Consider the following 6,174-nt stretch of genomic DNA (forward strand, 5'->3'; position numbering starts at 1 on the left):
GGAGAACGGAGTTTCCCGAGTTCGATCCAGTGACAGACCGTTACCGTGCCAGGTTGATGTCGATCCAGAGACTCCTGTACCACCCGTGCTGGGTTGATGTCGAGCTCGCAATTCGACCTCGTAAAAAAAAAACACTGCCACCTCCAGTTTAAATTCCCACGCGGAATATTGTGCAGGATCAAACAGCCAAACCCAGCACAGCCCCCACTTGTCTCATTTAACCTGTCCCAGTGTGGTGGTCCTTAGGACCCAGCGGATCTCGGGAGCTGCTGCCCGCAGTGTTTCTGTTCCATTGACGGGAAGCAATCGCGATTGAAAATAAAGTGGAAATAATAAAGCGTTTGGAAAGAGGTGAAACACCATCGGTCATTGGAAAAGCGTTAGGCTACAGTCAGTCAACGATTGGAACAATTTTAAAGGATAACGGATAAAGTGAGAATAATGGAGCATTTGAAAGGTGCTGCCCCGATGAAAGCTACAATTATTTCTAAGCAACACAGTGGTTTAATTATTGGAATCCATACATTTCTTAAGTGCTTCATATGCATAGAAAGGTAAAATATATACTATATACCAAGACAAATATTTGACTAACAGTAATTAATACCGGATGTACTTTTTCCGACTTCCGTACAAATCCGACTTAAAGACGGACTCAGGAACAGAACTCGTACGTAACCCGGGGACTGCCTGTATTGTAGCTTTCTCGTGCTTTGTAACTCACTGTTGCTTTATCTGCGGTATTGTAGCTTCCTTGTGCTTTGTAACTCACCATTGCTTTATCTGCGGTATTGACGATCCTCACTGTTCCAGCATCTGCAGTATTTTGTTCCTCCTCTGCCTTGTACCTTACTGTTGCTGTCTACAGTATTGTGAATCTCCTCACCATCACAGAATATTGTTTATTTTATTTTATTCAGAGATAGAGCACAGAACAGGCCCATCCAGCCCACCAAGCTGTGCCACTCAGGAACTTATTTAACCCTAACCTAATGGTGGGATGGTTTTAAGAAAAACAATGAACCTACTAACCAGTACGTCTTTGGACTGTGGGAGGAAACCGGAGCAGTTGGAGAAAATGGTCATGGGAAGATTGGAAGGACTACCAACTTGGACAGAACATCAAAAGTGAACTCTGAACTCTGACATCCCTCGCTGTAATAGTGTCACGCAGACCACTACGGTACCGTTGTGTCGAATGTATAAGTCCCAGTGTTGAAACCCGGGATTGAACCACGGAACTTCAGATCTTCAGTCTAACGCTCTCCCAGCTGAGCTATTTCAGCTGACACAGCTACTGTATTGTTATTCTACACTGTTCTTTACCTCACCATTGCAGCATCTGCAGTATTGTAATTCCCTGTGCTTTATAGCTCACCGTTCCATCAACTGCAGTATTGTATACTCACCTGCCTTGTACCTCACCATTGAACTATCTGCAGTATTTTGCTCCTCCTCTGCCTGGTTCTTCACCGTTGCTGTATCTGCAGCATTGTGGTTCTGCTCTGCCTGGTTCCTCACTGTTCCAGCATCTGCGGTGTTTTTCTCCTCCTTTGCCTTGTACCTCACCGTTGCAGTATCTGCAACATTGTACACTCCTCTGCCTTGTCCCTCACTATCCCTGTGTCTCCTCTACGTAAAACCTCATCCTTCCAGTATCTATAACATTGTACTTCCCTGTACTTTGTACCTCACCGTTCTTTTATCTGTAGAACTGTGGTTTTCCTTCACCTTATACCTCATCGTAGCTGCATCTGCAGTATTGTACCTTCTCTCTGCCTTAGACCATAAGAGATGGGAGCAGAGTTAGGCCATTCAGTCCATCGAGTCTGTTCTGTCATTTCCACCATGGCTGATCCTGGATCCCCCCCCCCCCCCACCCCCAACAACTCCATACACCTGTCTCCTTGCCATATCCTTTGATACCCTCACCGATCAGGAATCTATCAATTTCTGCTGAAACATACCCACAGGCTTGTCCTCCACTGCAGTCTGTGACAGAGAATTCCACAGATTCACTGCTCTCTGGCAACCTGTAAATTAATCTTCTGGGAGTCTTGTAGAAGTACCTCTGATGTTTGAACCTTCTCCCCATTTAGTAAATGGTCTGAACTATTGTTCCTGCTTTATATTATTAGCTAATTTGCCCTCATTTACAGTTGTGACATTACCCTTATTACATTCCTTTTTCAGCTCCCTGTGCAATCTCAACCCCACACCTTGGCTACTATTTGGAGGCCTACCTATGATTCCCATAATGTTTTTTTACCCTTACAGTTTGTTAACCCCATGCACAAAGATTCAATATTCTCTGACCCTATGTCACCTCTTTCTAAAGATGTAATTCCATCTCTTACCAGCAGAGTCACACTACCACCTATCCCTTCCTGCCTGTCCTTTCCATACAAAGTATATCTTTTGATACTAAACTCTGAACAATGATCTTCTTTCAGCCACGACTCAGTGATGCCCATAATGTCATACTGACCAATCTCTAATTGTGCCACGAGTTCATCCACATTATTCCGAATGCTAAGGACATTTCAATACACTTTCAGTCCTGCATTCTTTACCCTTGTGAATTTTGCCTCTGTGGTACAATTTAACTCTTTGCTCTGTCTGCATTTGTACCCAATCATTTGCTTATCCTTCCTTACATTCATGTTACATCCATCATCTACTTGTAAACCCACTGGCTCATCCTCAGCTCTATCACACTGGTTCCCATGCCCCACCATATTAGTTTAAACCGCTCCCAACAGCTCTAGTGAACCTGCATGCAAGAATATTGGTCCTCCTCGGATTCAAGTGCAACCCGCCCCTTTTGTGCAGGTCAGATCTGCTACAGAAGAGCTCCCAATTATCCAGAAGTCAGAATCCTTGCACTCTGCTCCAATTCTTCACCCACGCATTTATCTGCCACCTCATTCTATACCTATCCTCACTGTCGTGTGGCACAGGCAACAATCTCAAGATTACTACCCTTGAGGTCCTGCTTCTCAGCTTCCTTCCTAACTCCCTGTATTCTGTTTTTAGGAACTCCTCCCTTTCTCTGCCCATGTCATTGGTACCAATATGTCAAGTCAAGTCATTTTTTATTGTCATTTCGACCATAACTGCTGGTACAGTGTATAGTGAAAATGAGACTATGTTTTTCAGGACCATGGTGTTACATAAAACAGTGCAAAAACTAGACTGAACTATGTAAAAAAAAAAAACAACACAGAAAAAAGCTACACTAGACTACAGACCTACCCAGGACTGCATAAAGTGCACAAAACAGTGCAGGCATTACAGTAAATAATAAACAAGACAATAGGGCAGTAAGTTGGTGTCAGTCCAGACTCTGGGTACTGAGGAGTCTGATAGCTTGGGGGAAGAAACTGTTACACAGTCTGGTCGTGAGAGCCCAAATGCTACGGTGCCTCTTCCCAGATGGCAGGAGGGAGAAGAGTTTGTATGAGGAGTGCGTGGGGTCCTTCATAATGCTGTTTGCTTTGCGGATGCAGCGTGTAGTGTAAATGTCCGTGATGGCGGGAAGAGAGACCCCGATGATCTTCTCAGCTGACCTCACTATCCACTTGCGATCCGAGATGGTGCAATTTCTGAACCAGGCAGTGATGCAGCTGCTCAGGATGCTCTCAATACAACCCCTGTAGAATGTGATGAGGATGGGGGGTGGGAGATGGACTTTCCTCAGCCTTCGCAGAAAGTAGAGACGTTGCTGGGCTTTCTTTGCTATGGAGCTGGTGTTGAGGGACCAGGTGAGATTCTCCGCCAGGTAAACACCAATTTGGTGCTCTTAACGATCTCTACTGAGGAGCCGCTGATGTTCAGCGGGGAGTGGTCACTCCGTGCCCTCCTGAAGTCAACAACCATCTCTTTTGTTTTGTTCACATTCAGAGACAGGTTGTTGGCTCTGCACCAGTCCGTTAGCCGCTGCACCTCCTCTCTGTAAGCTGACTCATCGTTCTTGCTGATGAGACCCATCACGGTCATGTCATCGGCGAACTATGGTTCGAGCTGTGTGTTGCAGCACAGTCATGGGTCAGCAGAGTGAACAGCAGTGGACTGAGCACACAACCCTGGGGGGCCCTCGTGCTCAGTGTGATGGCGTTGGAGATGCTGCCTCCGATCCGGACTGACTGAGGTCTCCCAGTCAGAGGTACCATGACCTTTGGCTGCTCTCCCTCCCATTTCAGGATATTGTGGATGCACTCAGAAACAACATGAACCCTGGCACCTGGGAGGCAAACTACCATCTGTATTTCTTTGTCACATCCACAGAATCACCTGCCTGTCCCCCAGACTATAGAGTCGCCTATTACTGCTACCAACCTTGTCAGTTCCCTACCCTCCTGGGCCACAGGGCCAGACTGAGTGCCAGAGACCCAGGTAGATTTCCCACCCCCTCCCTGCCAACATTATTCAAAATGGAGTATTTATTGTTGAAGGGACCGGCCACAGGGGTGCTCTCCACCATCTGAAGTTCTCCCTTTCCTCTCCTGACAGTCACCCATTTATCTGTCTCTTGTAGCCTTGAGGTGACTACCTCCCTGTAGCTCCTGTCTATCACTGCCTCACTTTCCCTAACAAGCCGAAGGTCATCGAGATGCAGCTCCAATTCCCTTACACAGTCTCTCAGGAGCTGCATCTCGATGCACCTGGTGCAGATGTGGCCACTGGGGAGCCTGTTCTTGCCGAAGCCCTGTTGAGCCAAAGCCTTACCACTCTGACTCAGACCACTCTGATGATGACCGCTCCATTAGAAGGTACCACACTTTTATGCAGACTGTGTTTTTAAAGCTTTTTACCTGACATGAACACAAATGCTTCTACTGCGTTTGCGCAGTACTCCAATCAATGACGCGCGCCGAGAAAACCTCCTGCATATTGAAGCTCTTCGCCTTGTCCCTCACCACTACAAAATATTATTTATTTTATTTTATTGAGAGATAGAGCACAGAACAGGCCCATCAGACCCACCCAGCTGTTCCACCCAGGAATCCACCGATTTAACCCTCACCTAATTGTGGTATGGTTTAAAAAATACGATTACCCTACTAACCAGTCTGGCTGTGGACAGAGGGATGGTGTACATGGGAAGGATGGACAAGCTTACTTACAGAAGATGCCACAATTGAATTCCAAACTCTAACACTATGAGCTGTAATAGTGTCACACTAACTGCTATGCTATCGCGGTGACAATAAATATGTAACAGTGCCGAAACCCGGGATTGAACCAGGGACCTTTAGATCTTCAGTCTAATGCTCTCCCAGCTGAGCTATTTCGGCTGATATGTCTGCATTTTTGCATTTCACCTCTGTCTTGTATCTCACCATTCCAGCTTCTGCAGTATTGTAGTTCCTTAAACCTCACCCTTCCAGCATCTCAGAATCAGAATCAGGTTTATTATCACCGGCATGTGTCCTGAAATTTGTTAACTTAGCAGCAGCAGTTCAATGCAATACATCACAAGATCACAAGACAAAGGAGCAGAAGTAGGCCATTCAGCCCATTGAGTCTTCTGCAGCACTCCACCATGAGCTAAACTATTCTCCCATCTAGTTCCAATTTCTGCCTTTTTCACCATATCCCTTGATATCCTGACTAATTGCATAATACAGAAGAAGAAGAAAATAATAATAATAATAATAAATAAACAAGTCAATTTACCATATTACACATACTGAATAGATTAGATTGTGCAAAAACAGAAATAATGCATAGGAAAAAAGTGAGGTAGTATTCGTGGGTTAAATGGCCATCTAGGAAACGAATGGCAGAGGGGAAAAAGTTGTTCCTGAATCATTGAGTGTGTGCCTTCAGGTTTGTGTACCTCCTACCTGATGGTAACAGTGAGAAAAGGGCATGCCCTGGGTGCTGGAGGTCCTTAATAATGGACACTGCCTTTCTGATACACTGCCCCATGAAGATGTCCTGGGTACTTTGTCGGCTGGTACGCAAGATGGAGCTGACTAATTTCACAACCCACTTTCAGTCCTGTACAGTAGCTCCCACCCCCCCACACCAGACAGTGATGCAGTCTGTCAGAATGCTCTCCACAGTACAGCTACATAAGTTTTTGAGTGTATTTGTTGACATACCAAATCTCTTCAAACTCCTAATGAAGTATAGTCACTACCTTGCCTTCTTTATAACTGCATCGAT

At 45.6% G+C, this 6,174-nt stretch overlaps 1 non-coding gene across 1 annotated transcript; it reads right to left on the reverse strand.

Annotated features, from left to right (window-relative positions):
• Nucleotides 1-5,224: 5,224 nt before the first annotated feature.
• On the reverse strand, nt 5,225-5,297 carry trnaf-gaa (transfer RNA phenylalanine (anticodon GAA)). Its single transcript has one exon. It is a non-coding gene; the product is annotated as a tRNA-Phe (tRNA).
• Between the last annotated feature and the right edge of the window lie 877 nt (nt 5,298-6,174).

The sequence above is a fragment of the Hemitrygon akajei genome, chromosome 7, assembly GCF_048418815.1.
Source record: "Hemitrygon akajei chromosome 7, sHemAka1.3, whole genome shotgun sequence".
Taxonomy (NCBI): domain Eukaryota; kingdom Metazoa; phylum Chordata; class Chondrichthyes; order Myliobatiformes; family Dasyatidae; genus Hemitrygon; species Hemitrygon akajei.